The sequence below is a fragment of the Camelus dromedarius genome, chromosome 5 (assembly GCF_036321535.1).
Source record: "Camelus dromedarius isolate mCamDro1 chromosome 5, mCamDro1.pat, whole genome shotgun sequence".
Classification (NCBI taxonomy): Eukaryota; Metazoa; Chordata; class Mammalia; order Artiodactyla; family Camelidae; genus Camelus; species Camelus dromedarius.
The window spans coordinates 38203662-38218209 of NC_087440.1; the positions used below are offsets into that span (position 1 = coordinate 38203662).

The 14548-nt window shown below is 35.5% G+C and overlaps 1 non-coding gene across 1 annotated transcript; it reads left to right on the top strand.

The window, feature by feature from the left end:
• The first annotated feature begins 9052 nt into the window (after nt 1–9052).
• On the top strand, nt 9053–9125 carry TRNAG-UCC (transfer RNA glycine (anticodon UCC)). The gene has a single exon. It is a non-coding gene; the product is annotated as a tRNA-Gly (tRNA).
• Nucleotides 9126–14548: the final 5423 nt, after the last annotated feature.

Below are 14548 nucleotides of genomic sequence, written 5' to 3' on the forward strand. Positions count from 1 at the left end.
TTATTTCCTTTTTCACTGAGGATGATGTCAAGTAATGGAGACAAATTTGTAGGAACTAAATGCTTTGTTTCCAAAAAGGAGAGGTGGAAAGAGGCCTCAAAGAAGTAAATGCTGCCTGAATGAAGGTAGACCAGAGGAGGGAAGGAGGCCAGGTGGCTGGCGGCCATAGAAGAGCTTTCAGAGAAGAACCTGGAATCCTGGTGGGGATTTTTGTCTTGTGTATAATATGCACACTGTAGGACCAACCTCCCTCCCATCTCCCTCATCTTCCTCATTGAGACCAACAACAAAAATCTCTCTTTCTCGTTGGTGTGGAGAGGCTGAGTTTGTGTACTTTTGTTTGTGTTATTCTGTTTGATGCTGTAGGAAGGAGATGACAAATACTGAAGCCTTTGAAATCAGAGGCTTCCATGAAGACTGAGCACACCAGCATCATGTCCACACAGGGAATCCTCCCAACAGCTGCAGCTTCCATCCTTTTCCTTTCCTGTTTCCACCCAGTTCTCCTTCTCCTATTTCAAGATTGCTAGGGCCCTGTGGAGGCAGCGGTGGTGGGCAGGAAGGTAGTTTTTAAGAAGAAAAGAAGAACCTGGGGAGGCAGGCAGGGCCCAGAGGGGATTCCACTGCAAGCAAACCTCCCCAGCTTCCCACAGCTTTGCAGGGACAGACCCCCACCCCTACCTTCCTCTTGCTTTTCGGCTCTCCACTCTCCACCAAGCCCCTTCTCTAACTCCATGGTCAGTGGTTAAGCAGTGGGTGGCGGACAGCATAGGTCAACCTGCACAGCCTGGGAGGTGGGGAAGATGAGGGAATAAGGAGGAATAAAGAAGGAAACCGTGATTATGATACTTGATGCTTTTACATTTAAGTTTTTGTAGATGAAAGTTCTCATTTATATTTTACAGATGAGGAAATGGGGACCAAGAGGGATTTGGTGACATGCTCAGCGTCACAGAACTAGAAAGTGGGCAGATTATTCTTATGGTAAAATTTGTGCTACTCCTTCCACCCACTACCCTTCTATCGTAGGAGGAAGGTGGGACAGTAAGGGAGATATTGGATCATCATGTGACAGAGGAAGAAGAAACCTTAAAGAACCTCAACATTTCACCCCTGAGGAAGCTGAGTCCAGAGATAGGACTGTTTTGCCGAAAGCCATCACCAGGTGAGTGGGAACCAAATTAGGTGTCTTCTACTCCAGGTTAGTGAGTATCTCATTTCATAAATTGGAATGATTGCATTTTCCCCTTGGAACACTTACAATTCTTGGGTGGTTTAGTACTATGGCACAGTACAGTGCATTATAGGTTAAAGAGAATGTTGTGGGCTGGTCTGATGTCTTTCTCTTACATGATGCATTCTGAGTCCCCAAAAGCTGATGTACAAAACAAACTTGAATACTGGGAACTGCACGTTGAGTGTATGAAAATGTGTGTGAGGATGTTGTGTGCTCTCAGATTTTAGAACAACAGGAGGGAAACTTCCCATCTGCCCCTGCCCAATATACTGGGCAACAAACCTTTCTGCCAGGTTACATGGAGCAGCAAGTTTCAATTTTCATTTTGACCAAGACCTAGAGTGAGATATATTTTTGACATTATGACCCACGATGTGTACATGCACATGTACACACTCACACTTAGAACGTGGATAGGAACGTTTCCCAAACAGTACTTTCCCTGGCCATATATAATGCTTTCAAATAATTTCAGTATTGATCATAACCAACTAATCATAGTTGCAATTCTCCTGAGCAAGTGATTTCACAGCCCAGTAATAGGTTAGGTCCCACAGTTTCAAAAAACTAAACACCAATGATGTAGAGGCCTAGAAATTCTGGACTCTAAATATAATTTGGTATTAATATGTACTCAAAGATTCATTTGTCAAATATGAACTACTTATTGGAAGTTGGCTGTTTGGATGACAAATAACATTTTCCATTGTGGGAATATATCTTTCAAGGAATCAAGCAGGCCAGTCCACAAAAGTTTCTTCCCATATATTTATACACATGAATAGGTCACTGGTTGGGCAGCATGTTGGGGTGAGCAGTCAGCCACTTCACTGATGCCCCTATGTCTTCTTCTACAGTTACTTCAAAGCCAGGACATTCTCTTTTTTTTTTTTTTTAACATTTTTTTATTGAGTTATAGTCATTTTACAATGTTATATCAAATTCCAGTGTAGAGCACAATTTTTCAGTTATACGTGAACATACATATATTCATTGTCACATTTTTTCTTGCTGTGAGCTACCACAAGATCTTGTATATATTTCCCAGGACATTCTCTTTTGTAATACTAACAGGCTAAATGCTAACCAGTCCCCTGGAAAGTATGATAACCAAAAATGCAAAATTTCTTGAAACTGAATCTTTTGGTCCAAACAATAGAAGTATTAAATATGTGATGTTTAGAATTTCCTAAGCCAGGTTCTAGGAGAAGCATGTTCATCGTGCATGACCTATATCGCTTAGAAACATATTATCCCCTCCAACACTTAGTGGGCACAAGGAAAAGAACTACCATATAGAGTACCTACAGGTTCTGCAATAAACACTTTCTATATAAGTACTTCCTGTGCTGGGCTTAGTAATTCCATGAACAATCCTTTTTATTTTGCCAACGGGAAAACTGAGATGCAGATAAGTTAAATGTAATTTTCTCAAGATCGTGCAAACTTTGTGGTGGATTTGAACCCTGGTTGTTTTGACTTCAAAGCCCATGTTCTTGCACAGTCTCACTTACTTCTTAGGCATTTGATTTGTAGATCTGTCAGTTGGTCATTTGAAGAAGTCTGTAGTGTCATGAGTTCTTACTGCGTCAGAAAGTGGCAGGTAAGCCTGCAAAACAGACTTACTCCGGTTTTGATCAAATTGGGAAAAAAATTCAACTTTGAAGTCAATGCTGTATCATCTAAAATTTGAATTTCTGAGATTGCACACAATAATAAAAAGAAAATGAGCAATTAGAACGCTAATATAATTTCATAACTCGTGTTGCCTTCCATTGTGGATAGGGTGCTGATGTTTAGCCCTTTCCCACCCCACTCCCACCCCCTAAAAAGATTTAATTTGCCTTTCACTATACCATCAGAGGCTTAGCATGAAATATGTGAGTTCAGATAACCCTTCCTTCTATGTTCAAGAGGTATCCAGACAATTTCAGGAGGATTTTCTAAGAGATCATCCCTTTTTGGTGTAAGCCTGAAAATTTTTAGTCAATTTTCAGTTCACACCATTCCATAACCATGTCAATCTGATATGATGACAATATTTTTCTACGAATTTGTCTCATTCATCTAAACTTTCAAATTTGTCAACACAAATTGTTCATGTTTAGTTACTTTATTATCTTTTTAATTCTTGCTGTATCTGTAATGTCCTTTCCTCTACATTTTAAACATTGCTTGTTTGTATCTCTTCTCTTTTGGTATTGGTTAGTCTTGCCAAAGTTTGTTAATTTTATTTTTTTTCCCTCAAAACTCAACTTTTTGCTGTATTGGTTCTTTCAAAAATATGGTCTTTGTTTTCTATTTTATTAATTTCTGCTTTTATCTTTATTTTTTCCTTCCTTCTACTTTCTCTGGGTTTATGATGTTATTTTTATAATTTCTCAAGTCGGTTGTCTAGATCATTAATTTTTAGGTTTGTTTTCATTTCTTTAATGTGCATTTAAGGCTATAGGTTTTCCTATAGGTAGCACATTAGCTGTATTCTACAAATTTTGATATAGGATAGTGTTTTTATCATTGTTTATTTTGAAATATATCCTAATTCTGTGTGTTGTTAGAAGCATCTTTAATATTTTATATACAGAAGATTTGTAGTTACGCTTTTGTATGGTTTCTAATTTAATTGAATTTCTTAGAGATCATAGTCTTTCTTTTATGGTAACTTTTCTCATCTTGGCATAAAATATGAATTTTACTTCATCATAATCAAAGTCAACAAATTGTCCTCTGATTTCTCAACCAAGAGAAAATGCTGATGAAAAGCGCTTCAGTTGGAACAGTTCAAAACTGGGATTCCAGCTGATGCAGCTCACACACAGTGAGTCCTAGAAGTCATAGTCTTTCTAATAACACTTCTTTAAAATTAGTTGAGATCTATTTTATGGAGAGTATGTGATCAGTTTTCTTTCCACAGGCACTTGGAAAGAATGTGAAGTCTCTTAATTCTTTGGTACCATTCATGTTCCATATACCCCCAAAATATACTAAGCTTGGTAAATTGTGATTCTTCAATCTTTAATACTTTTACTGATTTCTTTTTGTCTATGACTCAATTGCTAAGATAAGGATGTTAAAATTTTCTCCTTAAGTTCTGTCAATTCTTGCTTTACAATTTGAATTTTTTTTTTAGGTACATAAAGTTTCATGATTATTAAACTTTCTTGGCGAATAATTTTGTCATTGTATAGTGTCTGTCTCATCCCTGTTGATGCTTTTTGCCTTAATTTCTATTTTGTTCATTTTTATATAGCTCTGCTGCTTTCTTTAGGTTAGCATTTACTGAGTATATCTTTTTTTATCCTTTACTTTCAACTATTGTGTTTAAACTTTATCTCAGTCTTTAGATTTTTCTCATGTAAGTAGCATTGGGATGGACTTCTTTTTAACCTAAGGCAACAATTTTTGTATTTTAGTTGGAAAGTTCTATGTACTTTTTGTAACCACTTTTATATTTGAATTTCTTTTTACCATCTGATTTTGTGCTTTTCATCTGTTCCATTTTCTCTCCCTCCTTTGTTTCTGTTTGTTTCTTGCCATTTTTGACTTTGAAGGGTTGTTTTTTGTTTGTTTGTTTGTTTTTGGTTTACTTCTTCTCCTCTACTAATTGGAAAATTTTATACTCTGTCTATTCTTTCAGTATTACTCTTAAAATTTTAACATGCTTTCTTAACAAATTTTATAGTCAATACATTTACCCTTTTCTTCATCATTATAGGAGCTTAGAATGCTTTATAACTGTGATCACCCACACACACTTACATATTTTTTCCAGTATTTAAAAAAATTTATAACCATATAAATTAATTCTCAGTATTATTATTTAACATAGTAAGTATTTGTTTTTATTTGCTCACAAATTTATTATTTCCTTTACTCACAGTTCCTCCTTTTAGCTCAGATCTTCTTTCTGGATTTCTTTTCATTCTTTCTGGAATATATTCCGTATGACTTCTTTCAGTGAAGATTCTCAGTTGTAGTGTCAGAAAATATCTTTATTTGGCACTTATTATTAAAAAAAATAGTTTCACTAGATATACATTTCTAGGTTCACAGTTGATTTAGAAGATACTATTACTCCATTATCTTTTTTACTTTCATTGAAGCTGGTGAGAAGTCTGCTGTCAGTCTAAAAGAGGTTCCTTTTGTCTCCTCTATCTGCCCTTAACATTATTTTTGTCTTTGATATTCTGTACTTTTAGTATGATTTGTCTAAGCATGTGTTTCTTTTCATTTATACTGATTTGGATTTTTTAAGTTTACTGAAAATCAGTTCTAAGAGTTCTCGATTATTATGTCTTTAAATATTATCTCTTTCCCTGTTCTATCTAATCCTGCCTATTGTTATGAATTAATGTATCCCACCCATATTCCTGTGTTGAAATTCTAACCCTCAATGTGGTTGTATTTGGAGATAGGGCCTTTATAGAGGTCATTAAGGTTAAATGAGGTTAAAAGGGTGAGGACCTAATGCAGTAAGACTGGTGTCCTTATAGGAAGAGGAAGAGTGATCAGAACTCATCTCTTTCATCTTCATCAGAAGGCCAACGTCCCAGTACAAACAGGTCGGCAAGAAAGGAATAAATTCTCTCTTTTTTTGCTTTTTGTTCTATTCAGTCCCTCACCAGATTGGATGCTGCCCACCCACTTGGAAAGGGCAATACATGTCACTGAGGCCATTGATTCAAATACAAATCTCATCCAGGAACACCTTCACAGACACACTCAGAAATAATATTTAATCTGGCCACTCCATAACCAGTCAAGCTGACATACAAGATTAACCATCACAATGTCATTGTGCTATATTCTGTCTGATTTTTAGTTCTATCTTCCATTTTAATAATTCTCTCATTAATTATGAACAATCTGATATTTAACCAATTATTGAGTTTCTTATCTTAGTTACATTTTTCATTTTTAGATGTTGCCTTTGATTTTTTTCCCCCAGATCTACCTGATAATTTTTGTTAGTTTTTAGTCATTTTGTTTGTTTGTCATCTCTTTTTCCTTGGGCATACTCTTAATATTCTCTTGTTTTTTAAAACAGTCACTACAATTTGGCATCACTTTAAACCAAACTTTCAGTTTATTTAATATAAATTCTTGCCTGTAACCCAGATGAAGGTAGATTTGTGATTAGAAAATCTCAAGAGAACATTTTTCCCACTCTGTTCAGAAATAAGGTTGAGGCTGGCATACTTCCTGTCTTCCTCTATGTGGTGGGGTTTTGCCCAAGTTTATCCTTCCATTAGAATGACACCTTTGTGAATCTCAGCTTTATGCCAATATCTTATTTTGACTTGCTGTTTTAACTAATCCTCAGTTTTATCTCCTGTATCTTGCATGTAGTCAGTTAAACCCAAGATCTCTGTACCATGAGCATCTTCAGTGCTTATTATCTGGAGGTAACTTTCTTGCTAGCTCAGCTCTGCATTTACAGAGACTTTTAAATAATATTTATCTGTGTGTATGTGTGTGTGTGTGTTTTATGCACTGAGATAATTCCTCAGGGTATCTGGTTTTCATATTGCCAGACACAGAAGTCTAATCTTATATGATTAATAGTCAATACTCTCTCATCTTTTGTTTCTAAGATGTCCAGTTTATTTGTACTATCAAACTTCTCACCACAAATTCATGTTTGTGAGTTAATAGTTAATCTCCAGGCATGGCTAAATAGTAACAATGGATCCTTATTTAATACATGAATATGTGTAACATACCAAGTCTGTAATTAATTCCTTCATTCAAATATGTAATTCTAGTAAACGTCAGTTTTGTTCCAGGTGCTGTCTAGGAACTGGAGATAGAAAAAAAATAAGTAAGATATGATCTCCAAGTTCTTTATGAACTACAGGAGGAGACAGACTAGTAAAGAGACAATTGCAGCTCATTGTTACAAGAGCTATGAAGGCAGTTTGCCCAGGGAATATGAGGGCTTAGAAAAGGGCACCTAACCCAGACTCCAGAAAAAGTGTGGAGACTCTGAGAATTCCAGGCTGTGCCAAAAAAAAAAAAAAATCTAGTATTGTTAACAAAGCCTGAGTTGGCCAATTAATTAGGATAAGTTGTATTTGAGGTCAGATAAATTCTTTCCTGCAGAAGCTTCTTTCTTATCCATAGCCTGAGTCACAAAATCTACTCCTAGTCTTGAGCAGATCGCCTGCAAATGCATGTAACAGATGACAAACATGGGCCTATGCATGAAAGAGTGGATGGATCCATCAAACTTTCACCCTTTTTGGAAAAAATAGCTTACAGCAGGTTTCCCTTTGCTGCTGTGTAGATAGAAATATCTCTTAAAATGAAGGATAAAGGGTATTTATTCTAGTGAACAGATACTAAGGTTCCTTGGTAGGGCCTGTGAAGGTAAATTTAGTTTGCTGACAGTTAAAAAGAAATTATTTTGCTGCTGCCTCTGAATTGTGTACCTGAACAAATTATGCCCATAGATCACACTCTTGCCAGTCTAGGGCTCAGAAAAACATTCTTGGTATTAAAAGAAATTTATTCAAAACAGAAACAGATTCACAGACATAGAAAACAAACTTGTGGTTAGCGGGGGGGAAAGGCCAGGGTGGATGGATAAATTGGGATTTTGGGATTTGTGGGTGCTAACTACTATTATTTAGTTTTCACTCCACATCTACCATTAACTTGGCATCCCACTGTAATCCAGTTTGTACCTCCACCCACTTCTCCTGTCAAGGTCATCAGTGTACTTCCTTTTTAATTATTACCTTATTTTCTCTCTCTTGAAATGACCTCCTTCTCTGGCTACAATTACATCAGACTCCTGGTGGAATAGGTAGAACCAGGCTAAAGTTAGTAACTATCATCTATTCATCTTGACTTGGCTAGTTAGATAAGTGTTTGTTTTCACTTCTCAAATGTTTTATTGCTTTATAGGAGAAAATACAGGAGATGATTTTTATATCCTTAAGGAAGAATATAGGGAAAATTAGGGAAAGAATATTAGATAAGAAAAAAACACTACACAATCCATAAAGGAAAAATTGACAAATTTAACTATATTAAAGAATTTTTGTATACACACAAGATGCTACCAATAAGGTTAAAAGACAAGACTCCAAAAGATAGGGAGAATATATTAGCAACTGACATAACTTAGAAAGAATTAGTTGCCAGAATACATAAAGAATTCCTGAAAATCAGTAAGAAGAGGATAAACAATGCAACAGAACAATGAGAAAAGTTTGTGAATAGGCAATTCACAATATCTGCCAAAACATGGTTACCCTCCTAAATAATTATGGAAATGCAAATAAAAATCATAATGAGATTTACCCTTTCACACTAATCATACTGGCAAAAATTTAAGAGTATGGTAAATCAAGTGAGTAAACTAATAGGAATTCTTACACATTCCTTGTGGTTGTGTAAACTGGAGTAATTATATAATAATTGTATAATCTAGAGACCAAGTGGCTATAACTGTTAACACTGAAGAATCTAGCACTCTATAAACCAGTATTTCAGCTTCTGGAAATACAGCCCAGAAAAACTGTCATATATGTACATGAAAGGACCTCTCTTAATAGGGATCAGCAATTTTTCTTTTTTCTGCAAAGGGCCAGATAGTAAATATTTTAGGTTTTAAGGACTAAACGATCTCTGTCACATCTTCTTAACTGTGCTGTATGTTCTTTAAATAATACATAAATGATTGGACGTTGTGTTCCAATTAAACTTTATTTATAGACACTGAGACTTTAATTTTATACAATTTGCATGTGTCACAAAATATTATTCCTCTTTGATTTTTTTCAACTATTGAAAATGTAAAAACCAGAAGCGTTGGTGGTAATAGTGGTGAGCATAGCTGCCTTCCAAGCAGTTGACCTGGGTTCGATTCCCGGCTAAAGCAGTTTTAAAAATTTAAAAAAACATTCTTAGTTTAAGGGCCATACGAAAATAGGTAGTGGGCTGGATATGGCCCAGTGGGTTACAGTGTGCCAATTCCTGTTCTATAACAATGTTTTCAGCAGCAAAATAGTGAATACAACCGAAGTGTTCTTTATGGGAGAGTGAGCAAATTAAAAAATAGTGATATATCCAGACAAGAAATACTACCCAGTAGCTACATGTATTAGCATAGGTAAACATAAAAAATATAATTTTAAGCCAAAACAAAACAAAAAGTTGCAGAAGGATATTCTAATGTGATAACAATTTAAATAAAGTTTTTAAATCTGCAAAAGAATACTATATATCATTTATAGATATATATATGTATATATGTGTGTGAGTGTATGGAAAATTATTTTTTTAAATTCTTAGAAATTGGAATTTAGGGAGAGAGAGAATGGCAGATGAGAGAGGTACACAGTGGGTCTAAGATAAATCTGTAATGTGTTATATTTTTGAAAAGTTTGAAGCAAGTTGGACAAATAAGTAAGATTTTATATATGTTTTTCTTAAATTATTCTGAATACTTGTTTATATGTTTGAAATATTTCATAATTTAAAAAATTATTTAAGATTTCATTAGTTTGTATAATATTAACATTGTGTAAAGTGAACATTCTGGTTTGGAAGAAAGTTTGAAGAAGTGAAAAGAACAGTAAACAACTTAGGACAGCTTAGTCCCAAGCACTAGACTCTATCAGGAACTAGCCTCAGATAAGAATGTGACCTCCAGCAAGTCTTTTAATATCTTTGGATCCAATAGAAGGCATCCTATTTGATTAACCATGTGCCACCTGTTTGCAAACAGTGATATGAAAGAAGCAGTCTAGAAATCCAAGAAGGTACATATTCTTTGTTTCACATACAAACATACACACATACACACACACATGTTCTCATTTTAAGTGTTTTCCATTGTGAAATATAACACACCTACAAAAAAGTGTGTAAAATAATAATATATAGCTTAATTACTGTAAAGTCAAACCATGTAGCCAGTACCCAGATCCAGAACACCGCCAGCTCCCAGAAAACCTCTGAATGCTCCCTACCCTCCACCTATGGGAATTACTTCCTTGCTTTCCTTTCTAAGGTTGTGTTTTTGTTTGTTTTAAGGTATTATTCTTGATGAAATTTACTGTGACCAGAATTCTTACAGTATTTTGACTCAAAGATCTTTGGAATGTCTGTGGGCTCAGAGAGAAGGGGATTGGGAAATTCCTTACTGGATTGTTGCTGAGAACTCTCATTCCCCTGAAAGGGAGGCTCAGGCTTAGGCTGTGCCTCGAACTGCAGTATCAGCTGCTCAGTTGCCCCGACTCCAGCCTGTACTGTGCAGTAGGCACTGTGTTGGGCATTGTGTATACGTACCTCATTTAATCCTAAAAACAGTCTTGTGAGAAGAGAAAACTGAGTTTCTGTAAGGTCAAAGAGCCAAAGAGAAAGATAAAGGAAAGAAAAATTTCACTTAACTCATGAATATTCAAGACTATTTATTTACATTTTTTCCCAAAGTAAAATGTACAAGGCATGGCCCGTGTGACTGATTTGAACTTGTCTCTTCAAAGTATCTGTATAACTGCCATTTACTTTATCTATGGAGAACTTGAAAAAATAAATTTTCTTGGATCAAAGCATTTTGAACACATTTAGGACTCACTAGAATTCTTATGAGTTATTAAAAATGTATTATGTATTATAGTTAGGTGTACTGTAAATTGCAGGTAACAGATGTTCAGTTGACAAGAGGTGGAATAGTGTGACTGATTTACTCCTTGGGCCCCTGTTTCACTGGAAAACTCATCTAAACATGCATGTTGCAAACTAATTTCAGAACAAAAGCAAAGCCTCAGCTGAGTGGTGAAAACATATAGCTCAATCTAACTTGGGAAGACTGCCCGCCTGAAGTAAAATGTCATCAGTGCTCCAGAGAGACACTTCTAAAAATAAAAGCAGCTGACTTGTTAGAGAAAAGAAACATCACTGGACATTGTGACTGTGGTTTTATTTCATTAAATTGCTGAGTGTATGCTAAATTATAAGAAGTAAAATTCAATATATAGTTTCCAACTATAGGCACTTTGTGGTGGGCTTCAGAGGACAGACAAATGAATGATCTGCCATCCTCACTCTTGAGGAGATTACACTCTAGGGGGATAAACAGCAAGATAACACTATATGAGCAATGTGTGGTAAGACCTATGAGAAAGAAGCAGAGGTGAAATGAACCAATAGTTACCTGAGTACTTTTTATAGGACAGGCATTTTCATACATCTTATTTTAATCTTACAGTAATGTGATGAGGTTGGTATTATTCCCAGTTTAAGAAACTGTGGGTAGGACAGGTGGGTATAGCTCAGTGGTATGTTTAGCATGCATGATGACCTCGGTTCAATCCGTAGAACCTCTGTTTTTAAAAAAAAAAAAAGAGTTAAAAAATAATTTGCAAATTCCTTAAAAAGAAAAGAAAGAAACAAACCATGGGTAAGCATAATTAAAAAAAAAAAAAAAGCCCAGAATCACACTAGTAAATGGCACAGCTGAGATTCAAATCCAGATATACCTGCCCTAAAGAGTGTGTTCGTAACAACCCCATAGGTTAAAAGCCATGTGATCTATAGGAAAGAGGTCCTTACTGACCACATGTCTTGGAATGATCAGAAAGGAGCCAGGAGGCTAGAACATTTTAGCACAACTTCAGACACCATTATGTATACCATTCAAGGATGATTTGGCATTATTTTCTTAGCCTAGATTATAAGACACTTCAGATGAAAGGCATGGAACAAGATTTGATCAACTGGCATTCTTCTGCCTCCGCCATCAGCCTCAAACTGCCTTTAAAAAGATAAAATGAAATCAGTTTTATTATTCATGTGAGTGGTAACACTGTGGATATATTTTCATGAGATAGGAAGAAAAACCTCAGCCTCATCATATAAATTGTAGCGGTCCATTTTCACTCATTAATATATCACTACTTACATAAATGATCATTTTGATTCTTAATTATCTTTTTGTCCAGGTGACTGTGCAGCCCCAAGTTGTCCTTCTCTTTAATTGCTTGCTTTCACTTGAAGACCCGCATGGTTTCTCAAGAACTACCATCATTATTATCATCATTATTTTGCAAGGTGAATGAACAGAAATGTAGGGTTTCATCATGTGGAGACTCTGCTGACAGTTTTTCTGCTGACAAAAGTTTTTCTCCCATATGAAGTGTGTGGCTTATAGGGGATGCTAGAAGATTAGCCCAAAACAGACATTTCACTGCTCTCTGGTTTAATTGCAGTTCTGCCAAGAAGCCACTGGGCAGAACGCACTGCCCCTTGGCACATCTCTGTTTCTAAGTTGGTGATGATGAAAGATGCTTCTCACCCATTGCTTCCCTTGAAGTGCTAATAGGGTTTACTAATGAAAGACAACACCATTTCCCAAAATGGTATAAAGCATCATAGAAACTAAACTTACTGGAAATAATTGCACTTGTGTTTTGGCTTGCACAGGGCTACTCGGCTTTGAGAAAGCTGCTTTTATGGCCAAGGTTGATAGGCCATAGTTGAAACTACTACAGTTTTAGCTTTTCATCAGTGTCAAACAAAACTAAAACATCAATGGCTGGAATCTCTTTCTGTTCCTCCACTGATGAGAACCAAAATAAACTTTAAGACATCAAAAACAACACTATTGTGTGATAACAGATACTTAAACTGAAGTCATGTGGCTTGACTAGTCTAGAACAAGTAGAATGAACAAGGCACTAAGACGTTTTTAGAGTCTGAAACTTTTACTCCGTATACCATGCATGTTATGATGAATGAGGGCTTGGTATGTAGTCTGATTTTCATAGGTCATTTCAAGCCAGTGGTTTTTAATTATTCTGGTCACTTACTAGTTATAACTCCTTACGTGTTCAAGCCAAGAGGAAAAAGTGAGCATATCTAGCGATAATGAGTGATGACAGTGGAACTTAGCAGTGTGGTGGCCTTTATTTAAAGGCACAGTCCATATGCTCTTAATTTGTGTGTAATGACCTGGTGAATTGTCGATCTGTCCTTTTTAAAAGAGTGTGTATGAAAGTAAAATGTACATAAATGTGCACCTGTGAAATAGGCCTTCATGTTCTCAAAACCTGTTTTCCTCATAGAGTAAGCACAGAAGTATTTGAGAATTGATCCTTGAAATCATAATGGAGCCAAAAATGACATGTAATTTGACATGCAAATATGTGATTCACACACCTTGCCTCAGAAATGAGTAAAATGTGGTCAAGTATTTCATTTTCTTCATTGTGTTTATCACTATCTGAAATTAACTCATTTATTTATTTAAATACTTTCTTGCTCTTTGTCTCTTCCATACTCAAGTGAAACTCCATGAAGCAAGGGATATAGTGTCTTGGTCACTGCTGTACCCCTGGTGACTAGAACATTGCCTGCCACATAATAGGCACTTGAGAACTATTTATTAAATAAAAGAATTAATATAAGTTGAAAGATATTCAGCGCACTACTTTAGAAATATATATATATATATTTCTCAACTTAACTTGATGAAGCCTCCACAAAGGCACTATCTACCAGCTTTACCAAGTACCTTGTTAGTAGTAGATGGGCTCAATATATGTTCAGTAAAGGAGCATAGATAGATAGTAAAGTTCCATGAATACTGGTTAAAAACAGCAGACCCTCCAGCATTTTATTTCAGCAATAGTTCTTTTGTTCCTGATGCTTTCTTCTTTTTTATTGAACCTTGCCTTTTTATGGCACTATAATTTATAATGATAAGATGCACACATCTGAAGTGTACAGTTGATATGTTTTGACAAATTCATACACCCTTATAGCCCACACATTGGTTGAGATACAGAACTTTATATCATTCCAGAAAGTTCCCCTGTACCATTTTTTAGTCAATTTCCCATTTCTCCTCCCTGCTCTAAGTGACTGCTGTTCTGATTTCTATCACTATTAGATAAGCTTTCTTTGTTCTTAAATTTTATATGAATGGAATCATACACATGTACTCTCATGTTTGACTTCTTTGTGCACTATGCCTGTAAAATTCATCCAGGTTGCTGTGCGTATCAGTAATGTGATCCTTTTTATTGCTGAGTAGTATTCCATTGTATTAACATACCACAGTTTATCCAGTTTTCTGTTGATGGAAAACATTTGGATTATTTCCACTTTGGACCTATTATGAAATAAGCAGTTATAAACTTTCTTATATGAATCTTTGTGGACTTACATCTTAATTTTTCCTGGACAAATACATAGGACTGAAATTGATGGTTCACAGTGTATGTTTTATCTTTCTAAGAAATTGCCAAACAGTTCTCTGAAAGTTGTACTATTTTATACTCCCACAAACAGTGTATG